The 27,589-nt window shown below is 36.8% G+C and overlaps 1 protein-coding gene across 3 annotated transcripts in view; it reads right to left on the bottom strand.

Annotated features, from left to right (window-relative positions):
* Positions 1 to 27,589, bottom strand: part of DGKB (diacylglycerol kinase beta) — a 412,441-nt gene that overhangs the window by 360,608 nt on the left and 24,244 nt on the right. Inside the window, exon 1 of one of the 3 annotated variants that reach the window (XM_033067464.1) lies at positions 2,227 to 2,311. The exons of the other annotated variants lie outside the window; for them this stretch is intronic. The gene's annotated coding sequence lies outside the window, so the exon portion shown is untranslated. Of the gene's footprint in view, positions 1 to 2,226; positions 2,312 to 27,589 lie in introns of those variants that run through there. 3 annotated transcript variants of the gene reach the window in all.

Consider the following 27,589-nt stretch of genomic DNA (forward strand, 5'->3'; position numbering starts at 1 on the left):
TAATGCAGAGATTTAACTAAAGACTTCTAATGAAAGATTTGCAATGGACTGACTGTAAGGCTTCTAGGAATTAAAGCAATAAAATTGCTTTGGGTAAGTGAACATAAATTAACCTGTATTGTACATTAGATGATTACATCACAGGACATCCCACAACCAGCTTCACTGGTGCCTTGTTATCCCCTGATAGCTGAGTGAAAATATGTTTTATCTTGCAAAATCAATCCTCAGCCTTGAAGAAACAAATGAAACTCCAGCTTTCTTATTCTTTAATTAAAAATAAAAAACAGTTTGTAGCTATGGGAAACAATGTCCACCTTCATTAAAAAGTAAATTCAGATATCGATTTTAAATGTGCTTGTCTATATGTAAATTGTCTGTTATGCCAAATGATTCATACATCAGAAGTGCTACACATGGTATGAACAGAAACAGGCAAGCACCTGTGAGATACAAAGTTCTCCTGCTTTACTATATGCACAGCCTGATCTTAAAGAAACACTTCCTACATTGCTAGTAGTTAACATTATTCTGAATAACAGTCATATAGATTTTTATTATTTTAAACCTGTTTCTAAACAAAAAAGATACTTATTGAAGGATTCTTTTAATATCTTTTATGAATTTCATTCCACTTCTATATATTTTCACTGGAGTTTGACAATATTTTGCATTTTACATATATACAAATATATCCAATTAAACTGCTGTAGTCTGTGAAGTTACATTACTTAGAGGCAATAAGATATTTCACACTGTTCAAGAACTACCTCCTGTTCAAAACATACCTGTTCACTCCTAAAAGTCTGAGGAGATGTTTTTTCCTTTTTAAAATGTACTGTTCATCCCCAAAAAATTAAATAAAATACAGAACATCACCACCATGCACCAAATTAAGGAGAAGGTCATGAACACACAATAGTATCAAAGTTATTATGCCAAAATAATTTATAGACATAAATACGTAGAATTATTGCAAAAAGACCCCTTTAAAAAAAAGAAAATCAGTAACAAAAGTGGAACAAAAAATTTAATGAATTTGATAAGAAATGCTTCTCCAGATAGATATGGTTTTTAAAGATCATTGAGAAGTTCAAATCAGCCCACTGGAGCAGAAATTAGTGAAAAAAAAAATCTCATTCTTTCTACTATTAATTTATCTCAAGTTCTGGGATATCTGTATTAATTTCTGGATCTGGTACTGAAGCTGGAAAGCAGGTTTGCTCACGCCCCACAATATAACAGAAAGTGGTTTTAGAAACCCACATCAAACATAATATAAACCCTGAGGGTTCTTTAAGTAAGCATTAGCTCACACTTTATGACTGGTTGTCCATTACTGGCAGTGAAAATCAATGCAGTTTATAGAATCTAGAGATGCTCAACAGCCCCAGTGTGAGTGTCCTTGTGGAACTGGGCTGCCGGGCTCTATCTGTCTAAGCTGCACCAAACAACTCCTTAACAGCTACACAGGGTGTGCATATTTTTCCATGTAGACACCTATACATGGGCATTTCAATTCCAGTGTCACAATTTGCCAGCAGAATTTTGCTACTGTCACTGAGCACTTCTTTAAAACAGTGCTTAAGAAAGAGGAAAGTAAGATTTCTTTGTTCTTTATTCTTTTTTTTTTTCCTTATTTTAAAGGACTATTTGACTTGCAATTTTATATATTCAGAGTTCACTTAATTAAAATGGAGTATGCAGCCTTGACCTTTTAAATCAATGGGGTTGTTCTGTCTCTCTGGAAACACTGTTAAACTTCCCACCAAAAAACCTGTTCCAGGACAATGGTACTTTTGCCAGACCAGCTCTGACAAACAAGATGGGCTTTTTAGGTGTCATGGCTACACAGTTCTCTGCAATTCTCTGACCTGAGAGATCTTGGTTGGGTTCTGACACTTTGGTGTGTCATGGAGTTGACATTTCATGTTCACATTTTTCTTACAACGAAGCAGTCCAGTCTGACTTCAGAGGCCAATACCTTTGGGATAGGCAACAGCGCCCTTTTGCTTTGTAGGATCATTTCTGATCTCCTCTGCTCTTAGGTGAACCCCAAGAGCAGCAGGTATGATGCATGACAGACGGGACAAGCTCAAAGTGCCTTTGGCATGGGCTGAACCATGAGACTCTTGTAAGGCCAGGATAAATACTCACTGCATTGTTCCACAGATGCTACAAAGAATTTTCCAGAAGATAAATATTTTGAGTTGGCAGAAAACATACCCTTTATAGCCTTGTCAGGAGCTGGCTCCTACACAGCAGTATAGAGACAACAGCTTGCCTCCTCCTGGAGCAGCATCAGTTAGGGATTAAGTTGGTATAAATCTATTATATTAAAAAAAAAGAAAATAAAAAGAAAATATATTGCCATAATAATGTAAACTAAAAATGATCACTCTTACGAAGAGCATTATCAATTTTGTTGTTTTATGAAATACTTAATTTACCATGTGTTCTGATTTAACATGGTTGTTTGAAGAAGAGCCCTGAGCAGTAAGAATACTACCAGAGGCTATTGTTTATTCCAAACATTCTTACTACCTGTGGCTCTGCATATCTTCAATTGATTTACAAATGTGGATCAGGAGAAAAACAGAACAATTTGATTACCTGACAGGTTTGAGCTGGGCAGTGAAAAATTTCAAAACCCATCCTTGTTTTTGGGTTCAGTTTCCATTAACTGTAAAGTTAAAACATTTGAAATGCATTTACACATGAAGCATAACATTGAATAACAGTAAAGTAATTGTAACCTTCTTAGAAGATCCCACTTTTAGTAATAGTGGTTAAATTGAAATCAAGGTGTCTGCATCACTGAATGACTGTGTTTTCATCGGCCAAGTAATTTTGCTTTTCAAGTCTGCATTTCTGGGGGCAGTTATAAGGAAGAAAATAAATCAGCCTTGCATTGTCATAACCAAGATTGATGGAGTTAGTAATCTAGGCTGACTATAAAAAAAGACAGAAATGTGCAAAGTATAGCAAACTGAACTTCTGTGAAGTTACAGTAAACTAAACCAGTTGGTATAGTTTGGAAGAGTGTAGAAGTGAAAACATGCAGTAGAGAAGTCAGAGATGATAGTTCTTCTAATGCCTCATATCACTTGATATTCCTGTTAAACTCAGTCTTTGCACATCAGGCATACTTGCAAATAAATTTGGTAGAAACATTATTCACATATGCTTGGTGTATGAACACATATTGTACCCCAAGGAATGGCACACAATTTATGTTATTGTACCAACAACACTTTTGTAGTGTACACAGCTGAAAATGGCTTTGCCTGCATCTTCCATAATGTGTACTACCTCAGATCAGCAGTTTTGCATTCAAGCTTTAATCAAAACAACACTGAGCTTTCACATGGGGCAGTAGATAAGCCTTTTGCTAGAAGCTGGCTCAGAATCTCCCCATTGATTCAAATGTTTCTGGAAAGTTCATTTTAACTAAATGTACACATTTTTGCTGCCCAATGAGAAAGTTTATTTTCTGAAGGGAGACTTGCTGCAAGAGTGCAAAGCTTTGTTTAAATAGCTAACTGATGCAGAAAAAAAGCATGGCAATATCAGAAAGAAGTTATATTTCTGTCGTGGTGAGTCTATTTTACTGATGTCTCTAAATCTTACTTCCTAATGATTCACATACAATTTATTTCTTTCCACTTTATAATTCTTTGGTCAAGAGACTTTTCAAATGCACCCAGCTGAGCTAAAGACCGGGTTTTGTTAAAGTAAACACAAATAAAGGTTACTCTTACAAGGTCAATCTATAACTCTTCATCATTTTACGTGCTACTAATAAGCATTTAACAGACTTGTTTTATAAAATGTTTCAGGATGTCAGTGGAATGGAAAATTATTTGACTTCCATGCACAATATAAATAACATTGACATAAAAATACATACTGTTGGTATCAGCACTGCCATTATAAAACTATCATCTAGAGCAGTTTTAGTATTGTATAATTGATAGTATCTAAGAACTATAGCTTGACAATAAAAAAACAAAACGGCAAGAGCAAAAAATCTTACATTTTACTAAACGTAGTCATATTCTTTGCAATTGAAAAAAGGCTTGTGCATGGAAAAGCCTCTTATTAGCAAACGCTTTTATGATTTTCACAGTCAAAAAAAAAGCAAATTATACCCTGTGTGCCAGGCTAAAATTGTGGCTCTGCAGTTACAATTTTGACAATGGCTATTGAAATAGTAAATAATAAATACTATTTTTTTTGCAGGAAAAAGATTTAATCATATTAAATAAAAAGACTGCAAACTGATGTTCTATGTGGCATGGAATAGCATTATTTCTCTTTGTCTTGTTCTCCTAGTACTCGGAATAAAGAGGAATATTTGCTTACAGGGCAGAAGAGAAGGTTGTCAGCCATTAGAAATTTCAGACATGAGTTACAGCCATTATAAATTATTATTCTTTGTTGTTTACAGGTTGGTTTTTTTTTCATTAATTAAAGAAAACAACAAAAACAAACAAACAGGTACAATTTCAAAGCAGTGAAATAATATTTCTTTCTACCATTACAATTGTGTTTATCCCCAGCTGTAAATTTGCAAGATCAATGAGATGAAAGAGAGATTAAAGATAACTGCATCTCAAAAAAGGGCATGAAATATTTTCTTCCGGAGTACTTAAAACAGAAAAGTTAATATATTTTTCAACAAAAAATAAAATCAAACCTTGGGTTGCAGAAAGGGCAGTCTGAATCTCAGAACAGTAATTACAGTAATTTCACGATTGCAAGCCGCACTAACTATAAGCCGCATCGCTGGGTGTTGGCAAACATTTAGTTCTTTGTCCATACACAAGCCGCACCCAATTATGAGCCGCTCTGTCGTTTGCAGCAAGGACCCGTGTGCAACAAAGTTGCCAAATAGCAACAGAATCGTGGCAGGGCGGGGTTTACTGGCTCAGCTCGGGCCGTGAGGGCTCAAGGCTGCCGACTGGGCCGGGTGGCCCCAGTTCAGCGCTGCTGCTCGGCAGGGCCACTCGGGGCGGGCCACCGCCGCCACTCGGCTCGCTCACCCTGGCCTGGCGCTGCCCCACGGTGGCAGGGGGGCATGGAGCCCGCCAGCACCCGCGGCGGTGGTGGGAGGCAGGGATGGAGCCTGCTGGCACCCACAGTGGCGGCATGCAGGGACGGGAGGCCCCTGCCTCCCCCCCGAGCCACAGAGCCAGCAGGAGGGAGCTACCCCGTCTCTCCCCACCACCACCCCGTGCTGCCTGCAGGGAACCCAGCTCCACCCACCACGCAACACAGTAACCAATTTGTAACAATCAGGTAAATGCTGGGTTTTACTGGCAGATGCTCAAGTTGGCAGTTTGCACTGACTCGGTTTGCACCTCCTGGGTTGGAAATGTCAGAAAATTATTCACATATTAGCCGCTCCTGAGTGTAAGCCGCATTTCCGGTGTGGGAACAAAATTTTGGTCAAAACGGTGCGGCTTGTAATCATGAAATTACTGTCTATTAGAACAATAATTATATTATATGGTGCTGGAGAACATATAAAGTGTCTGGAGTCCTACTACAGCAAAGAAATTCCAAAAGAAAGTAGTGCTCAAATTATCTATGCTATGTGTGTACAGGTTGTGAATCTTCACTGATTTAGGCACGTATTCAGCACTATCACAAATGCTTACAGACACATTTACTGTGACTTAGCACTCTTAAAGCTCCATATGGTGAAGTAGGTGGCAGGATAAATTTCTTGAGCAGAAGTCTGTATTATGAGAAAGTTATTCCTAAGTGAATGATTGCATAATGGAGTAAAACACTTTCTGATATGATTCTTTAAATGAAACTAACATGTTTGATAAATTGATGACAGATTAGAAATTAAAATAGAAGAAGTCTTGAAAAGAGTAAGGGGACATGGACACATAAAACAAAAATATTAGAATTCTACTTTTTTTTCCTTAAAACAAGCTCCTGTGAAATTTCACTTTCAATGAGGTTTGTAGGATCTGATCTCTGCAGAATAAATAAGCCTCAGGGTAATGAAAGTAGTATCAGTTCAAGGTTTACTTTCCACCCTTTTATTCCTTATCTTCCTTCCACATTCCCTCTCAACCTTGCCTCAACTCCCCAGAATTTCAATTGGAAGAAGAATGCTGGCAAAGTTGAGCTGAGGCTACACAGAATGTTTGAATGTCTATACACACATAATGCAATAAACTCCCAAATGGAAAAACCTACACATGCACAATTGCCAACCACCTAATTTCTGGATGAAGTGTAAATAATGTATTAAAAATCCAATTACTAATATTTCACATGCTAAAAGAAGCTGGCCTATGTTTAGCTCCTCAATCTTTTAAATCCTGATTCGTAGTTGTTATAGAAATCTCTCCTTAGTATAACCCACTTAAGCTCAGCATAACCCATTTCAGGACAGACCTTCAAGATGCTAAAAGCCTTCTGGGACTGTAGTTTGCAGTTTTAAAAGGAATACAAAATTGCATGTACAAAATAAGAAAAGAACAGTTAGAATATACACTTGTCTGTAAATAGATTTTTTGATGGTGCTAATTGATTTCTATTTGGCGGATGAACACCACAATACTGGCTACAATACCAGTTCTCCATACATAAATATTGGCTTTGGAAGCTAAGTTTCATTTTTTATGACCCAGAACTAAATACAACATCTGCTATTTAGCAAACATAAAATCATCTCATGTCTGATAAAAATAACATACTTATTAATGTTGCATTGCAATAGATTTGTTGATATTGTTGTTTATTTCAAATGACTATGCAAAGCTGGAGAACGGAAAAACGATGAAACGCTGAAAAAAATTTTCCCCAGAAGGAAAACCCAGGGATTTTCAGTTTCCACTCTAGACAGGCAAAGCCTCATGGTCCAAGGCTGCACATACCAAGTTATAAAACCAGAGCTCTTGGGAATCAGAGTGAGCAGTTCCAGAGGCATTGGAAGATGGCCTCTGTATGGCTCATTTTTGGGATGCAAACACCAGTGTCAAGGGCTGAGCAAGAGATTTGGTGCATTCCCAAGTGAAGGGAGAGAAGCATTTTTTGCACTAGTGAAGTCCATCTTATGAATAGTTGGGATGTACAAATTATCATAAATAAATTCAGAGATGTGCTGAGAATCTTAATTTTAATTTTATACAAACATGGAGTCTGTGTTCTTGCATATTTTCCATGAATATAATCAAATAGTAGCCTGGAAACAACCTCTAAAAATGAGAATTGGAAACTAGTTTGCATGTACTTGTTAGGCTGGGTTGCACTAACACTAACTGTAATAAAATTTTAGATGAGGGTCTTGCCACTAAAAATTTGCTTTCCCTTGCTTTTCCAGCTGGTGCTACCATACCCAAGAAAGCTTTTAAAATGTAAACATGAAATATAGAGCCAAAGAAAAAATGTATAAACAGCCTCTTAAGATCAATCTTCAACCCCAGAGAAAGATAGATAAAGAAAGGTAATGTAAAACAAATCCCTGTAGGTTTGTGAAGATTTTTGCTCTAAGAAGAAGGGTGAGACTGACATATTTGCATTTCCCTAATGGTAGCCTACATGACATTGTTTTGCACAACACTTTTTTGGACGTATTTTGAAACTGAAAGTTCTTTTAAAAACTTGAATATGTGGAAATTAATAAATGAAGCCAGCTTCATCAACAGAATTGCAATTTTTTGTAAACTTATTTATTGAAAAACAATTAGATTGTATGCATTACTACTCAGAGTGTATGTTCTGCTAAAAAGAATTTTGATGGATATCATTTCACATCATTTCCATAGCTAAAGTTGAACTTGAGAGCAGTGGAACAGATTTTGGCATTACTATAAGGCATTTGTAAATGAGGAATCTGCCAAAGTAATTGAAATTTTATTTTCATGGGTGACTCATTACTTAGCTGAAAGCAGCTTGGGTAGCAAACATGTTTTCCAAAATTTCATCTGAGAATATCAGAGATGATTTTTTCTTGCATCTTTGAAAGTACTTGTTCTGACAACTAATTTTGTGATTGATTTTAACTTGTTAAATCAGATGTTAAAAGTTTACTCATTTTAACTATTCCTGAACTACTTCAGACTTTGTAAAAGGCTTAGGATGACAGTTTTTGTCTGATGCCAGACATCATAAAAACTATTGTCAGAGCTAGAATATTTAAGAGACTTCTAATGGGTTTTTTATTAATGTTTTAGATGCATTTCTGAATACTTTTATAAATTAAAAAGCTAAGATGAAAGTAGATGACTTTATCTATAATCATATATTTCATAATTATCTTGTGCCTGCAAGATAGTTACAGCTAGATTTCTTTAATTTGAATCCAAAGAAAAATAAAGCAAAATAAAGTAGCAGCTGACCATCTGTGAAGAAACCATTGCCTCCAGCAACACCCAAATATAATAATTTACTCCTCCTGAGGCAAAAGTTAAGATAAAACAGCTTTTAACTGAGCAACAATTTAACACTTCTTATCATGCAAGTTCAAAACCCTCTATTTATATTTAACCAAAAGTCTTGTGTCTAAGATTTTGCCTAAAAAATTCAGGTTCCAATTATCTCAAATTTCAACATGAAAAGATTTCTTTGGATAACTAAGACATCATATACAATTTGCCTCTTCTGATTAAACTTGATTTGGTAAACTACTGCAAAATTGAACTATTTCTTAGCTTTCCAATAATTAATTACATCATATACTCTTTCAACATGAATTTTTTGTTCCATCAGAAATTGCTGTATCGAATGGCAGTGAAATAATTTTTTTATAAGAATGCTTATCTGGAAAATCTCTTTTGAGATTTTTTTGGACTGTTTTGCTTTTAAGTCTAAAGAACAGTGTCTAATGTTTTAAGAAAATGCCATTCCAGTGTATTTTCACAAGATCTAAACTTAGCCTCAAGGAGGTGTTTTTGCTGTTTTTTTTCCCCACTCCTTGATATATTTTGTAGAGATAGTAAAGTTTTTAAACTTACTTCAAGTTGTTTTAATCAAGATCTGTCATTCAGCGGCTGAAGATAAGAGCTCTTAAATTAAATTATATTTCCCGTTCTCTTAATGATGAAAACAAAATATAATTTGTAAATTCATTTGTTAGTACATATTTCAGCACTCAAAAATCATTTAGGTAAATCCTTACTGTATATTCTTACCTTGTTTCACAGGGTACCATGCCATGCTCCATGGCCCTACTGAGGCTGTACCAGGAATGTCAGGTAACTCTGACCCTGAAGTCTTTTACTTGTAACACAACCACTGGTCTACTCAGAACTTGTGGGCACATCACTAGAATAGAATACTTATTTTCATTTTAACAAAAGAGTACAGAAGTCTTAGAAGCTTCTTAAAAATATTATGGAATCATGGACTCAGAATGGTTTTAGCTGGAAGGGACCTTAAAGATCATTTAGTTCCAAATCCTCTGCCATGGGCAGAGACACCTTTCACTAGACCAGGTTGCTTAAAGCCACACCCAATCTGGCCTTGAACCCTGCCAGGGATGAGGCATCCACAACTGTGGGCAAAACTCTGCCTGTTCCAGTGCCTCACCGCCTTCACAGTAAAGAATTTATTTCTAATATCCAGTCAATATCTAATCTAAACCTACTTTCCTTCATCTCAAGGCCACTCCCCCTTGTTCTGTTGCTACGTGCCCTTTCAAAACTCCTGTCCATTTCACTATTATAAGCCGCACCATTTTGACTAAAGTTTTGCTCCATACCCGGAAGTGCGACTTGTATTCCGGAGTGGCTAATATATGAAAAAAAGTTCAGAAATTTGCCAACTGGAAATACGAGCACGCAGCAGCCCCGAGCAGGGCCAGGGCTGCCCCCGGCAGCCACCGGGGAGTGGGGCCAGGGCCAGCGTGGGAGGCGGGAGCTGAGCCAGGCTGGGGCCATTCCCCGGCAGGGGAGGGGGGATCCAAATCAGGCTGGGGCAGCTCCGCGGCAGGGGAAGTGGGAGTCAATCTGGGCCAGGGCCGTTCCCTGGCAGGGGAGGCAGGAGCCGAGCCAGGCCCGGGCAGCTCCGCGACGGGGGAGGGAGGAGCCGTGCTGGGCCGGGGCTGTTCCCCGGCGGGGGAGGGGGAGCTGTGCCAGGCTGGGGCAGCTCCACGGCAGGGGTCCAGGCCTAGCCCGCCTGGCCCCAAGCCAGTAAACCCTGCATTCCCGCAATTCTTTTACTAATTGGCAACTTTGTGAAAGTTGCACATGGATCCGCGCTGAGAACGAAAGTGCAGCTTACAATCCGGTGCGGCTTATACATGGAGGAAAAACAAAACGTTGCCAACACCCCGGAAGTGCGGCTTTTAATTGGTGCTGCTTGTAATCGTGAAATTACTGTACTCTTTCAGGTACTGTGGGGCTTCTTAAGTTCTTCCTGCAACCTTCTCATCTCCAGGCTGAAAAACCCAAACTCTCTCTCAGGCTGTAGTCGTAGGAGAGGTGCTCTAACCACCTCCAGGTCATTAAAGATGATCACATGAAAGAAGAACAATATGAACAATTTACAAATGCCCTAAAATTAAGAGGTGTGATGGGGTTGGGTAAATAAAACATGGTCAAAAATTCAAGGAGTTTTCCAAAGAGTGAGAGCTAACTCATACAAGTAAAACTGAGAACTGAGAAATATCCCGAATGTGTGGAGACAAAGACTTTAAGTGACACTCTTCTAGAAAGTCATGGAGAGATTGCCAGAAGTCCACAGAAAAAAGGCTCAGTAGTAAGGTGATAATGTGGTTAGTGACAATAATTAGCCATGATTGTAAAGTGAAAAGCTTATTACAAGGAATTTCAAATGTACCTGAAAAATAATGGATTAATTAGCAAAACAAACAAACAACAAACAAAAAATGAACGAACAAACAAAAAAAGGGAGAGATTTTACAGTTAAAAATTAGGATGTATACTGAGGATTTTTTTGCAGAAAGTATACAGAATTATAAGAATTTGTCAAAACCTGATTAAGAAAAAAGGTAAGCTACCAACTTACTGCTGGAAATCTTTGTTTCCATTTTCATTCAAAAGGGATGGTTCAACTGAGTGATTAGCAAATCACAGACTACTGGAATCAATTCAGGAATGAACTGAAATAAGGTTAGCATTTGTCTTTCCTCTGAGGATAGGGAGGACAACAGGATCAAAAGATGTAAACAGCTGGGCTTAAATTTGATAAAATAGACTAGAAGGATCCAGAGAATCACAATCAGTCTAATTCTAGAGCTCACAGAAATGATGGAATAGTTGTCTTTGGGTAAAGACTACAGACAATCTAGAGCAGATATCCACTTGGCAAGAGAAAACATCTACCATCTACTTCCTCACAGTGACCAGGCCTTACTGACAGGTGGAAGGAGTAGATACAATACATATTAATTGCCTTCAAATTTGCCAGTTTTATGTATCATATTCATAAATAAACTAAGAATTAAATAATCTGGATTACACTATTGCAACTGCAGTGCACCATGAATGTGAAGCTATAATTAGGGCAGTTACTACCTGTCAAGCTGGAAGGAAATACCGAGTGGGATTTCACAGGGCCTGTCCTGAATCCAGTATTATTCAATATTTTCATTAAGGATCTGGATGATGGAATAGAGAGTGCATTTATTAAATTTGCAGAGAATACTAAGCTGAAAGCATCTGCAAGCACTTTACTGAATAGGATTTGAATTGAAAGTAACCTTGACAAATTGAAAAAGTAATCTAAAATTAAAAAAAAAAAAAAAAAGAGCAAGAAAAAGATTCAATTCAATAAAGTACAAAGTATCACACATAAGAATAATCTCCAGCTGGGAAAAATACAAGAGGAGGAACAACGACTATGCATCAAATTTAAAGAGGGTAATGTACCACAGTGACACTAAAAGTCAAGAACATTGTACTATACATGCAGAGCCATTTGATATAGGAAATGTGGACTAATCTTATTTGACATGAGTGCATCTCAGTCTCAACAACTGCCATGGACAAAGTAGCCTGCTTAGACAAAGTGCTGCATGACTTTTACCCAGATCAGAAATTTTTAATGGGAAAAAATAAAGGACATTATCTTGCCTTTTGGACTGCTTGAAAAATTAGAAGTAATACTTGCCCCACAGTGTGTAGAATTTGAAAACATGGTGCTATTTACAATATTCAGTGCCAATTGATTTAAAAGTTACAGCACTGCTGTATCTTCAGGTAGGAGAAGTATACAAACTAAATTGAAGGTGTTGAACAATACATACATAACAGTTGACCACAAAGATTACAGTTTTTGATTAAGTATGAAGCACTCCAGGGAATTCTGTACCAAGTACAGCTATAAACAAAAGACATATTTGAATAACGGAAGTTACCTTCCAATTTTGTTAGGGGGTTTTTCTGCATTTTCCCAAATGAGAATCTGCATCCATAATATGCATTTTATTGCTATGTGTGTTACACAGCTAATTCACATGGACCCCATATATTGTTAATATTTATGGATTCATAGACACAATAGTTTTTCCTTTCTATTATCCTTTGTATAATATAGCTTCAGCAGATCTATTTCATCTACAGCATGGGGAATAAATAGCTCCATCAGACATTTGGAGAGGGTAATGAATTTCGAAGAGGAATCAAAAGAGCATACTATTGCAACACATGTAAGCAGAATCTATGTAGGACACATGCAGTAGTTATTCTATGCGATGTTCACCAACATTTTTTACAGTTACCATTGTGCCTATTTCTCACAAGTCTATTAAATAAATTCGTGAAAGATAGGATAGTCATGTTTCCAGTCTTTGGGATCTGACTGATCAGAAATTATATTCACTGGTAAAAATAATAAGACGCAAAAAATTAATAAATTTTCAGAAAACTTCTAGGAGATTGGTTATTTTTATGCATCATTTAAAGAGCTGTTGACATAAGTAATACAAATAAAAGTTCTTTGTATCTCTATCATTAGGATCATTAAAATATCCTTTATTCCTCACTATCTAAGCTATTTATTTATTTATTTCCACTTCATTCTGCTCGGGCAATGAAATTAGAAAAAATAAATACACATGTAACAATCAGTGATTTTTGATGTACAGCCTCTGCTCTGGAATGTGAGGAAGCCTATATTTAAGCCCATCAGTTATGTGTATTATCATGTGCAGGGAGTAATGAAAGATATGTTCCAGTGAGTGATTATAAGTGTTGACACTGGATGAAGCTGCTATATTACTCCAGTTGATTTGGGAGCCATTATAGTAATTGTTGCACCATCCGTGTTTGTATGACTATGAAGCGTTTTCCTTACTCTTGCTCCCTATGGAGTTATGAATTCAGTCAGAAGGCAATAAAAAAGTGTGAAGTTGATACCCTTTTTGTAAAACCAGAAAAAAACAAAGTATGCATAGTACTGGATAAATAATACCAGCTACCTTTAGACAAATGTAGTGCTTTTAATGGAATGAGTGTTGTTGTAAAGTCTAACTCAGTAAGGAAATACCTGAATTCAATTTTAACGATAATCATATTAATTGGAAAGGAAGATGATTAATTGACTTAGATTCTTAGATTCTGCTGATTTTAATGGTGATAGTGAATCAGAAATTTCATGACTTTCTGATGCTACCCAAAAAAAGGGAAGAGAAAATCAGAAACAAGAGCTTCTTATCTAGTAGAAAATGCAGTGAGAAATAGAAATCTTTCCAAAGCATTTAACTGTTGTCATTACTTAATTAGGGAAATATAATTTCAGTATTTTAATTATTTTATTTAACTATGCTGTTTAAAATATTATATATTCATAATACTTGCATTTTTGTGAAAGTAAAACATATCACCTGCTACAGTGAGGCATTACTACAAATTCTATTATTTATGCTCACTTAATTAAATAAATTAAAGAAAATCAGTGGTACACTCTATGAAGTACTGCTTTAATCTTCTAAACTTGTTGTCAGGATGAGGCATGGGGATGTTAAAAATAATTTTATATATTCTAAGAATGACAGAAAAGGTCACCAGGCTGTGCTCATGGTGAAGTTTTCTTTCTGCTCTTTTCTTGAGATCCAGACTGAAATTGATAGAGCAGCTATGAGACAATCAGGTCTTTTTGACAGTTATTCATATAGGTATGGGAAATTTATCTTCAACTTTCCTACCAGACTTCAGACATCTGTAATTTTAAATTGTTATTAATAAATGAGATACAAATAAGAATTATGCCAAATTGCCTTCGAAGTAGATAAATATAAGGAAGGCATCATAAGCAGCACATACCAGACATTTAATACATCATCGGGGTGGAGAAAGTTGCTCTCTAAAGCAGAAGAACTAATATTGATGATTTTTTTAAGGAAGTGCCATTTTCCACTATCTTCTGGAATATTTTATCCAGAGTACGCACAGCAATGGACACTAGTTAGAAAAAAAAAAGAACCTCTGTGCACAAATTCTGTAAAAGAGCTCAGATGCAGAATAAAAGATATTCCTGTTTCAGTTACTTTCTGAATGACACTGATTATAGAGGTCTTCCTACATATAAGATAGAGAAAGTGAAATCAAGAAGGAGAAAATGTTGACATTTTCGTGGGGTTCTAAAAACTCACTCTTTCTGAAATAAGCTAACTTTGGCCTTGTTATTCTTCGTTATTTTACTCTCAAGCCATTCCAGGATAGAGAATTACCTGCAATATGAGATATTTCTAATGTGAGGGATTAGCATACCCTAATAGCTGACCTTTACCTATCAATTCATTAATTTTTTCTTAATCATCACAGCGCCTACAATGAAAATTATTCTTCTGTATGTAAATGAACTGAAAAAAACACCTCCTGACTTTCTGCCCAGATGTTAACACAGTAAAATCTTTCAGTAATTCATGGGAGTAGTTATTTTTAGAATAGGCAAATAAGATTGCAGTGATTCCAAGTCACGATCAAATTCTCATATTTCTTTTTTTTTTGACTTTTAAAAAGTTACAATTGATACAACCCACTCACTGCCATTTACCATCATTAATGATTCTAGCAAGAGTGAATAACTAAAAATTATCTCCAAGCCAAAAGCAGCAGCCAAGGTTCAAAAGCACTAAAAATTATTTCACTAAAACTTTTATGCCTAAACATTGATTTAGAAGTTTGCCAAGTGTGAGCATCTTGCTGTCTGCCAAACTGTCTGTATTGGTCAAAATTGATTGGTATTTGATATGCTAGTACACGTGGGAACTAGGAATACACTTCAGAGAATTTATTAGCATCTTTGCTACCTATGCCTTGCCATAAGTATAGGCTCCACAAAGGAACATGCCATTTTCCACATTGTAGAGTATGGCATATGGTATTTAATGTTTCCCCCCAACCCCAGAAACAATATGACCTCCGGAAACTGCCTCTTGGAAATGATGATATAAAAAAAAATTTACAAGTATTAACAGGAAAAAAAGAATGAAGCTGAAATAAGTCTGGGTACCATTTCCTTCCAGCACAATTGTACTTCTCTAAAGCCATTGAACCTGGTATCATCAAAAGAAAATGTCACAGACTCTCAAAAGCAAAGGACAGACAATTCTACAGATTATTGGATCATGTCCTATTTATAGAAATCTAACCTTTTCAGCCCCAAAGAAAAGCAAACAGAAAAGTGGAGACGTGTCATAGATCCAAGTCCCAAATTACTGTAATTTTGTACCGTTATTGTATTTTGCTAATCACAGAGACTCAGCAAAACACTAAGTGAGTCACCATTAGTATGAGCAACCTTTCATAGTTGGCAAATACAACCACCATACTTAAATATTCCTAAAAAATGGAAAATATGAAAAAAAATTCCAAAAGGCTTTTTGCATTGTATGAGTTTTTTCATCTTTGTACATTGATAACATAATTTTTCAAATCAGTTGTTTAAATAACATGCTACACTTTGGATAATAAGTGAAGGGGGTCCAGGGGAGGGGAGGAGGAAAATAAGTTAATTCTGCAATTTCAAAATAAACCAATTATAATAGAAAATTCATGCCCTAATTTGCAATTAATCGAGAAAAAAAAATCACAGACAAGACATGAAGTGCAAGATAAATAACTGAAGTCCAGGTGCATAATAAATCTGAATTCCTTCCATATGAAAGAAAATGGAGCCAGATTATGCAGTAGAGCAAAGAAATCCAGAAGGCATAAACTTTTGCATAAACTAATTACAACTGGCAGCAAAAACTCTGGAAACCTCAGCATCAGCTGAAACAGAAATAAACTGATTTTGGTTCTAGATTCTTTCCAAGGCTTTAAAAGATAAATTATACTACAGGAGTTGTTTTTAATTGCCCAGGCAAAGTATGGAATGAGGTGTTCTGTATCTCAGAACAACAATCTCCTCAAAAAACCAAAATTACATTTAATAGTCCTTCTTCATTATATTCCTAATCTTCAGCATAGTTCTCTAAATTAGCATTGTATCTCTCTTAAAATAAAAAAGTGGGAAGATTTGATATCTCCCTCCCACCCCAAAACTAAGTGCAGATTGTCACGTGTCTGTGATTGCAAATAAATCACTGCTATTTCAAACACTGAGAATTGTTTTTGAAATTCAGTCACTCCTACATTTCTCCATATTATTGAAATTATCACCATATTCAATGAGCTCACAGCTATAGCCCTTTTATTGCAAAAATAGGTGTCTTTAAATGAGTGCCTAAGACTGACCCCATATATTGAATTAAATCACTTTTAGTGCCAACCATCCCTAAATTTTAGGTGGAAAAAGGTTAGCTGTGTTAACTATCAAGTCATAAAATAAACTTCTTTACAATAGTCTCACTAAGCTATAACTATGACATGACAAGGAAAACATGCTTCTGTTCTCAGTTCAGAACTAAATGTGTATATATATTACTTTCTATTTTAGCAATTTAGTCTTCATCTCTCACAATTCAGTGGTGTCATCTCCAGATAAAGAATACATTTATTGGTTTGCTGCACCAAGATCTTCCCACCTGATAGCAGGACAGCCTTATGATTTCCAACATTGTCAGCTTGGCAGGAGTAATAACATATATGAAATATAATAGCAGGTGCTGTAGGTATTATGACACCAGGATTCTAGCCCTGGCCTCTTAAGAAATGCAACAATATAACAAATGTAAAATATTTTTCAAGAAACTTGTGATCTTCAAATATTAAGAGTGGAACAGCAAGGATATCAATACTGTCTGACTTCAAAACTATCTTGGAAGTTTCTTGTGTTGGCTTACATGAGTCAACACACTATTCTACACCAAGAACATATCAGAAGCTAGTCACAGGTTAGAAGAATTTATATTAGCATCATCAAATTGTCAAGAATTGATGCATACACTTCAATAAATCTCACTCAAAGACTGGAAACCAACATTTTTCACACAGTGGAACATGTTTGTGTGAGGAATTCCTGTGACATGAGTGAAACAGCTCACGTGAGAAAATTCTCACCTGTATAAATAAGTTTTGCACAAAGTAGCCTTTGGCAAAGCTGTAACCCTTGAATTTGTTATTACAAAGCAATGAAAAAGGCTTTGATACTGGCATGAGAAAATCTCACAATAACAGGGCCATCGCATTTTAAGCATCGTTTAAACAGTTTAGATTTATATAAAAAAGTACTATATCAATCTAACTATTAGAAATGGTTTTCATCACTTGCCTGCATGACCTGAAGGTCCTTCACTTGTAATGTTTCTCACAGTCCAAACTGCTTATTTAACCTATTTGTTCAGTCTTTTAGATTCACATGCACTGGAATAGTATTAATAAATAAAATAAATTAATTAATATAATGCATTTAAAATAAACTACCATACCGTGTGTGAGATTATATTATTGATAAGCATCTCCAAAATCTGTCTGCAAACCTCCTTCCACACTTAGTGGCAAGATACAAACAATGGCAGAGGCCTTTGTCACGGGCCTTTTCCAGGACAGTTGGAGTTGTCCTCATGGGATGCATTTTTGTCTTGATTGAGTACAGAGGAGGCTTTGGTAAATCTTGGGGGAGGAAGGGAGGATGGGTGGAAGGAAGGAAGGAAGGAAGGAAGGAAGGAAGGAAGGAAGGAAGGAAGGAAGGAAGGAAGGGAGGGAGGGAGGGAGGGAGGAAGGGAGGAAGGGAGGAAGGGAGGAAGGAAGGAAGGGAGGAAGGAAGGAAGGAAGGAAGGAAGGAAGGGAGGAAGGAAGGAAGGAAGGAAGGAAGGAAGGGAGGAAGGAAGGAAGGAAGGAAGGAAGGAAGGAAGGAAGGAAGGAAGGAAGGAAGGAAGGAAGGAAGGAAGGAAGGAAGGAAGGAAGGAAGGAAGGAAGGAAGGAAGGAAGGAAGGAAGGAAGGAAGGAAGGAAGGAAGGAAGGAAGGAACTCAAATGGTCATTAAAGTCCTTCTGCAGTTATTTATTACAAGAATTCATGAAAATGTATGACCTTAACTTATAGCAACACTATATCCTGCAAATGCTTACAGAAGTCAGGAACTTAAGAGCTGAAGCCTAATGTTGAACTTAACATTATAAGAAAAGTATTAGCAACTACATATGAAAATAGTTGCAGTTTAAAAAAAGTTACAGTAATTTCACGACTATACGGCGCACCCTTTTGACTAAAATTTTCCCTCGAACCCGGAAGTGCACCTTATAGTCGGTGCACCTTATCTGATGTACAAAGTTGCGAAATTTGCCAAACCGGAAGTGTGAGCTGTGAGCCGTGGGGGGAGCCGGAAGTGCCATGGCAGCCGGCTGGAGGCGGGCCCGGAGGCCCGCGGCACTACCCCTGCCAGGTGGACACGGGCCTGGGAGCCTGTGGCACCCCCCCTCCCGGGTCCAGGCAGTCCCAGGGGCCAATGGTTGCCGGGTGAAGGCGGGGCCTCAGCCAGAAACCGCGCAGGGGGAGCTGTGGGCAGAGCCTCGCTGCAAAAAAAAAGTGCGCCTTATAGTCCGGTGCGCCTTATCTGATCTACAAAGTTACAAATTTTGCTGACTCCCCAGGGGTGTGCCTTATAGTCCGGTGCGCCTTATGGTCATGAAATTACTGTATATGAAATTACAGTGATTTCACGAATACAAGCCACACTGAGTATAAGCCGCATCTCTGGGTGTTGGTAAATATTTCTTTTTTTGTCCATAAATAAGCCGCACCTGAGTATAAGCCGCTCTGTCGTTCGCAGCGAGGACCCGCGTGCAACAAAGTTGCCAAATAGTAACGGAACCGCAGCAGGGCGGGGTTTACTGTCTCGGCTTGGGCTGTGCAGGCTCAGCCTGCTAGGGGCTGCTGACGGGGCCGGGTGGCCCAGCTCGGTGGGGCCGCTCGGCGGGGCCTCTTGGGGCTGGCGGCTGCCTCGGGGGTCGCTCGCCCCGGCCCCACTCCCGGCGCTGCGGCGGCGGCTGAGCGCGGAGCCCGCGGAGCCCGCTCCCGGTGCAGCAGTGGTGGGCGGCAGCGGAGAGCGGGGGCGGACCCCCCGCCTCCTCCCCGAGCCATGGGGATGTCAGCACAGAGCCCCCTGCCTCTCCCCCGCCTGAAGTAGGGAACTCCCCTGCCTCCCTCCCCCACCCCGCTCTGCCGGTGCTGAGCTGGCCCCACCCGCCGCGCAACACATTAACCAATTTGTAACAATCGCGAAATCCTGGGTTTTACTGGCAGGCGCTCGGCTCGGCACCCTGGCTGGCACTTCTGGGGTTGTAAATGTCAGAAAATTATTCACATATTAGCCGCTCCTGAATATTGGCCGCATTTCCAGTTTGAGAGCAAAATTTTAGTCAAAACGGTGCGGCTTGTATTCGTGAAATTACTTACTGGTTCAAGCAATAAATAAACTTTTTATTGCATTTGTAAGCAGTTCAGGTTTGAAAGCAAGACACAATATATCACAGAACTTTATGTAGTATTTAGGTCTGTCTGTGCCCTGAAATTTTCAGCAATTATTAATACAACATGAGTATCAGGTTATTTTTTTTAAATTCCAGATAACTACCTGTAATCTAAAAAATTTCCCTATAGTAGTGGAAAGTACCGATATGGCAGGATTAATTTGATGAATCATATACTATGCAATTATTTATAGGCAATTGTTTCTGTAATTCTAAGGGATGTGATGGTAAATATGCTGCAATCACTTCCTATAACACATTATCCTTAATTAAATATATAAATAAATTAGAATATGAATATGTCCTTTAGTTTAATTTAAAAATATACTCAGTGTGAGTAAATGCTTATATATTAGTATATATTCTAGCAACTATCAAACCCACAGTAATTTTTTGTTTGCAATCACTGCTCTAATGTTGGTTAAGAATAGCTGTCAAAATAAAGATCAGAGAACCAATTAATTCAAAATTTCTAATGAGACACAATTCACTGGAGTCTTCTCTACTTCTCTCTCTTGAAATCTCATTTACATATTAGATCTATAGCATGGGATGACACAGTTCATCCATATTTCACACAATACTCTCAGTCAAACTCCTAGTAAAAGCCTCTATACTTTTGACAGAAAGATAGAAACCATGTAGAAATAAGGGTTCTATAATTGCACTCAGCAACCAATCTGACTCTGCTGTTTGTCAGACAGGACAAAAATGGCATTCATTTTTCACCTTGTAGAGTTTCTAGCCTTCACTAGTACTTAACAAATAATATGCATAACTGTATAAATACATTTCATAAAATGGATGTGCAGAAGTTTCCAAAATAATTGGAGCCAAATTCAGTGTAGTATTGACACATAATTTATTTTTCTTCCTCATCTAATTTTGTGTTTTCTTCACACACTGTAGTTACAGTGTTGATGGAAAATAGTCTACATAATACTGTAAAAAACACTGGGAAGAATAGACTGTGTAATAACTAGCAAAAAAAATGAAAAATTACTTTCTCAAAACCAGGGATAAATAAAGAAATGCATCAAGAACACATAATTTTCAAAATTGAGAGCTTTGAAAGGTGAAGTAATTAAATACCACAATTTAATACCTCAATTAAGGTTCTTCAGGATTGAAATAATCTTGTTTCTTATTTGTACCATTCCTTGGTGAAGTTTATAAACAGTTAGCTAATATTCAACCCATTTTTTCTACAAGAGCGTCAAAGCAATTTTTAACTAGGAGATGTTACCAAATGAATTCTTGTTAGCACTTTGGAATAACATTTTGAGACAAAAGCAGAGCAGCTTTGGAAGCTTTCAAAATCATTTGTGAAGATATTTTGATGCTATCAATCACAATTAATCTATTAAAAAAAAAGGTCTAACATCTTTCATTTAGATAAGCAGAGAGAAATATTTAGTTGGTGATATGAATGCTAGTGGACACTGAACAGCAAACTGCCACACAATTTCATAACTCTTAAGGAAAACAGGAACTTCATTTAGGCAAAAAAAAAATTAGTATTCCACTGATAGTGTTTTCTCCTCCATTTCAGTGGTTTTGTCTGACAAGGTTGCAGCCAGAATATGTCTCTCAGACCTGTCAACCCTGAAAAGCAACTCCGCTGACAGGAATCATCAAAAATTGACTTTTCTATTATATGAGAGCCTTATTTTCTCACTTTGACTGAAGTGGTTTTATACCTGTAAAATTTTAAACAGAATTCATAATATTACTTGCTGTTTGTGGTATTCAGAACATACAATTCTGCCTTTTTTCTTACAAGGCATACCTATTGAATAAAAATATACATTTCTCACTGGGAGACATAGTCTAAGACAGAGAATCTGACAACATTAAAACCAAGGTTCTGTGATGCTCCTTTTTTTGGTCTTTGAGCTGCTCTCCAGTGCTTTGTTCCTCTTTTTGCTGTCTCTTCAGTTTTCTAATCTCTTTTGCCCCATACATTTTAACCATTAGTATTTCTCACACTGAATTTAACATTGAGGATAAAATATACAGTATCAGCAGGAAGATTAAAGTTCCTAAAGCATAAAGCAAGAGATCAACTGTTTCTGTATTCTGAGACCCAGAGGCCAGAGCCAGTTGAAGAAAATAGGCTGATTGAAGAAAACATAATGCTACACTTCTTTTGAACATTTCTTCCTCTCCACAAAACCACTAGAATTTACAACTTTTCCCTCTGTTTCTCCTTGCAGTACTATCCAGGAGTTTAATTTTCCAGTGCCAGCAGTGTCTATATTGCAGAGAGTGTGCTCTGTGTCCATCACCCCAGCTGGTGCCAAGATCTGGGAAAAGGCAAGTATATCCTCCTGCCTGCTGTCTGAGCTAAAAAGTACTCACTGATATAATCCTCCTTCTGAAATGACCCTTAGTATGCAGTGGGCATCTTTGGATAAACTTACCTGAAAAGCAGTCCTGTTTGGCGAGCAGCAAATCCTCTCCCCTACATTTGAAACATTAGTGTAGTACAAAAAGTGGGATGAAGTACATCTTCATTTTTTCTTTTTTGACACAAAACTTTTGAGGAAGTCTCTTTGCTGGACTCTGCTTATGCTTACAGGGACATGTACTGGTTATTAACAGCCAAATTATTTTGAGCACTGATTTAGTTTCTAGAATAAAAAATTTAGTGTAAAGATTTTCTCTACTGAAAGACTGATTTAGATTTTTTTTTTTTTTACTTTTAAGGGATTTTCTTTGGAATGTTTAACATATTTTTTCAGGGAGTTCTTCCTTTGATTCAGAGAATTACGAACAACTAGAAAAATACCTGCTTTTACCACAATGCAATCAGCAACAGACATCTTAAATTCCATAGATTTAGTGTCTAAGTATTCAATTTTTCCTGTTAACTAACATATTTTAATCTAAAAGAAGTGAAACATTTTTTACTTTACAGTATCTATTTAGTACTGACTACATCCAGGATCCTCTGTATGTCAGAAACACTGAAGTCATTCTTTGTTTATTTGGACTATCCAGATAAATGTATAGCTTTAAAAAGTCACAGACATATTCAGAGCAAACTATTAGTTGCTGCCTGGGAAGAGCATAAAAACATGTTTGTAGAGGGCAGAAAATCCTGTTCATTTATTATACCATTTTTATCCCCCAGACACACCTGGAGTGCAGGACTATAGAATTGCATATTACTGTGGCTAGCACACAGTATTTAGATTTAGAGCCCTTTAATTTTCTCTCACCAATATTTGGAGAAAAGTGAATTGTAGTTCTATGTAATGACAAATAGTGAATCAAATTTCAGTTTGTTTTTCACAGCTCGTTTTGTTTAATGAAATAATGCACTTGTTAAAGCTACTGATGCACAAACACTATTGAAAATCTTTCTCTTTTGTTTGGTCTGTTTGTGAAAAAACCCTAAAACCTAAGAGAATATTCAAGAATCTTGTATTTTTACCTCGCCTATGTAATGAGCTATAAAAATATTGAACTTGTTCCAATTCTTCAACAATATGCATACTGGAAATTAACACACATCTAAAATAATGTTACTGCATCCTGTAGTTTTTGAGGATAAATTTTCAGTATGTTTCTAGATGTTTTTCAATTGAAATCCTGATAATGTCAATTGAAATTCTATAGATAATGTTTTGGACTAAATGTTACAAGGTACTATTATCTCCATGCCTTGAAAAGAATAAAACATTTAAAGTTACCCCTAAATATTACTAAGGTTCTATGGTCTTTCTTCTTGTACCTTTTTTTTCTCTTTTCTGATTTACACAATTTCTCTCCAAAGAAATATCTTGATTAAAATATCTCAAGTACATGATTGATTCACCTCTAATTCCCCCTTTCATTGCACTGTGTGAGATCTGAAATTCTTGTCAGAAAGTGTTTCTTACTCTTTCCTCTATACATGGTTACATTCTGCCTACTCTAGGAGCATAAGGCAACACAAAACCCAGAAGTGTAGGGGGGCTGACACAGGGAGGCACCCCTGGAGATCATCTAGCCCAACATCCTGCTCAAACAGGATTGCTGAAGCTGTGATAGGTTACTGAAGGCTGTGCCCACTGGAGTTTTGGCGATCTCTGAAGATTCCACAAACTCCCTGGTCAAGCCAAGTTTTTGACAACCCTCAGAGGAAACAATCTTAAACAGAATTTCTGCTATTTCAATTGTGTCCATTGCACCTTGACGTAGGAGGGTTATGTCCCTAAGCCCTGCAAGTCACATCGCTACCTTTTTTGAGCATTTTATCTTCACTGGAATCAGCCTAAAGCTGTTTAGGATCTAAACATTATGCAGTTAAGCCCCTTAGAGATGTACCCAGCACAGTCTGGCCTTGGTGAAGTTACTTTACAACACTCAGCTAAGAAAATACAAAAGGAGGGTTTAACTTCAATCTTTCACAGCAGTTAGCAATAAGAGAACTAAGTTTCCTAAGGAAAAGCTCTAAAAACCACCTAGGCTCAAGGCAGTCTTCCCACAATGCCACTCTATTCTATGCAAAAGTCCATTTTTTCCTTGCTTGGGACTGGATCACAGAGCCACCAAAAATAACTAAGTATTTTCAATTACTTTGCAATCACCAGATGCACTAAGCATCACCATAAATATTCAGACTTATCCTTGCTTAAAACTTGGGGTGGGGGGGAGTTGGTTTTTGAGTTTGTTTTTTTACCTTTTGTACTGCTGGATGTTTATCATTATATCCAGGTTGCACACTGGTTGAGTTTCTAGCTATCAGGCCTAGAGCATCAGCAAGGTTTGCAAACTGAACACAGTGATACATCCAGGCTGTTTACACCAATCCACATATTCTCTCATAATGAAACGAATATCAATGCAAAACATATGAGGAAAACAACTGACTGGATCTGACAACAGTGCCTATGGTAAACACTGTTTTCTCAAGTTCACTCAAGTTTTGCTTACTTTAATTTTTCTGTGCTTCATCATTTAAGCTGTCAAGATGTTAACTATTCATGTTGGCAGACAGCAACACCTGAAAATATTCCAAAACCAACTGTGGAGGAGGATGTTGTGTGTTTTTCTTTCTCTGTGTATTGAAGGGGGTTTGTTAGATTTATTTTTAATACTATTTTTCATATCAATGGCTATTTTATCAATATAAACTCCAAAATCAAAATAAAACAAAGCAAGCATGCTCTTCCCTTAAAACTTTAGCTGTTAAATATAAATATAAATATAAATATAAATATAAATATAAATATAAATATAAATATAAATATAAATATAAATATAAATATAAATATGATATACTCTAATGAATATCACAATCAGAGTTATTTTACTTTTCTTCATAGAGGGCTGACATTTTGACAATATTGTAGCTTTATCATTGTTTTTACGATCCTGTGTTTATTTAAGAGCCCATATATTATATCAATCTACTGTAATTTTGTGTGTATGCTTTATAATTAGAATTCATAGAATTAAAGACTCTATGTATTTCACAGATTTCGTAGTCCGCATTTAAATTATATGCTTCTAATTACTTAAATTTCAAAGATTTTTCCATCATTCCTTTATCACCATCATTTCTGTAGAAAACTAAAGATTTCTTTAAGCCTAATAAAACCACACAAAATAATTTTTTTATATCAAGGTCAATGCAACCTCATCATTCACATTCTCAAATATCTGAATAAGTGTATTTCTGAGTGCTATTTTTACCTTTTTTCCTTTTACGCTCTTTCATGTGATGCTGCTTTTTCTCTTTTATTTTCCTCTTACCAACACATTTTGAAGTTTATCAATTTCTTGTGAGCAAGAAATTGCCAAAATTGTATACAATTGTCTCAATTTTCTACAGCCTTCATTTCTGAGCCTTTGGTAAGAAATGGCATGAATTGTTTGCATCTCAGAACATCAGGCAAGCCTTAGGTCTTGCTTTTGTGAAGAAACAATAAAAGCAACATCAAAGTGATCATGTGTGCCATATCTTACTCTATACTTTACCTTCGTGGGCTCCCATAATCTGCAGTAAAAAGTTGGTTTCTTTCTGTGTGAGTTGTTATTCAAATCTTCCACCTATATTTTCACTTTCGTCCAATATTGCAGAATTCTCAAAACACTTTTAGAGAAGATATATTGACCATGTCATGGTAGCACAAACCTTTATGAGATTTATTTTTTCATTTTCTAACTGAAAGGTTATTTAGTCGTGCATATACAATAATAATTTCTGCTTTAAAAATCCCATCAAGTTTTTATTGACTACATCATATTTTTGAGATACTTTAAGGCCTTTCAATTTGAAGTCAAGATTATTTACCTGGTGCTTTTGCAGTGTATTTTTCTTTCTCAGAGGTGAAAATTTTCCCTAATTAGTTGACCTAATCCAGCTGCATCCCTTCACCCAATTTTTAGCATTTTATTTAATCTCTAAATATTGACATTCTTCTGTCACAAATAATGTATTACATGCCACATTAATACACATTCAACCCACTATTATTCTCTTTGCTTTTTCATCAGCAGAGGAAAGCACAGAAACCTCTGAAAGACACCTGTCAGTTGAGATAAGTCATACTCCAATCAGAACTTCCATCTCAAAACAGGTTTTCATTAAAATCTATTTTTAGATTTCACTGAAATTTCATGAAATAGAAGTTGTCAAAAGACAGCAAGATAGAGACAGCACTGTAATCCCATAATCTTGTAATTTCCAAGATCCTTACTGTTGCAAAGGTCTGCTTGGAAGAAGCTCTGTGCACCCATTAAGTGCCACAAAGCCACTCCAGTGCAGCACTCACTGCAGCTGCTACAGCCCTTTCTTCAGCCAGGCAGCACATGAGGGCAACACAGCCAACTCCTGCAATGACTGGATGCTTCCTTAACAAAGCACAGCTCTCCAAGGAGACTACTCTGTGATACCAGCTCTGAGGATCAAAGGAAACCTTTCAGCAGTAATCCCCATGGGAAGCAGGAAGGATGAAGAACCAGATCAGAAGTTACCAGTATTTACCTGTTTCAAATAAAGACTTTAATGTGTTTCACTACATTTTTTGTCCACAGATTATATACAGGATAAAATTACACCATTCTGTCATAGGAGTTGCAGTGATGAATGACTTTGTTAAAAATGAACAGAGACTGGCTCATGACATAATGCAAGTCTTAAGGGATAATGGCAAAGCTTAACTCTGCTCAGTAATTTCATTCACCAACTGTAACTAAGCTCAGGAAAAACTGGAAACATTGAGCATGCAATTCCTAGACACCTGCTTTATGAGCCAAGGTGTTAATTTAACATGACATGTAACATATACTAACACTCAACTAATGTACTTAAATGTGTAAGAGAACTGAATGTATTATAATGTATTGTTTTCACATGTATATATAAACAGCATAAATTATAGAAAATATGCATATAGTTAGATAGTTAAGGGACTTTCAACAGCTCCCACCATGTAGCTGTAATATGGGTGGGAAAGACTGTAGTAATGTTCTTGTGTGAGAGGGAAAGGTTAGAGCACAGGTGAGATATATTGCTACCTGATGTATCACAAACTGGGGCATCCATCATTGACCACAATTTGGATACCCCTAGTTCCTCATATAGTTTTTTTAATACAGAAGGCAAGTAAAATCTGTTCACAATGAGTCTGCTGTTAGCAATGAGATAATTTAATAATTTCCTTGTACACTGTTCAGTAATTTCCAGATTCTGGGTTTTAGACAACAAAGCTGAAATATAATGCAGTAGAAATGTATCCCATGTAGTAA

The sequence above is a fragment of the Catharus ustulatus genome, chromosome 1, assembly GCF_009819885.2.
Source record: "Catharus ustulatus isolate bCatUst1 chromosome 1, bCatUst1.pri.v2, whole genome shotgun sequence".
Classification (NCBI taxonomy): domain Eukaryota; kingdom Metazoa; phylum Chordata; class Aves; order Passeriformes; family Turdidae; genus Catharus; species Catharus ustulatus.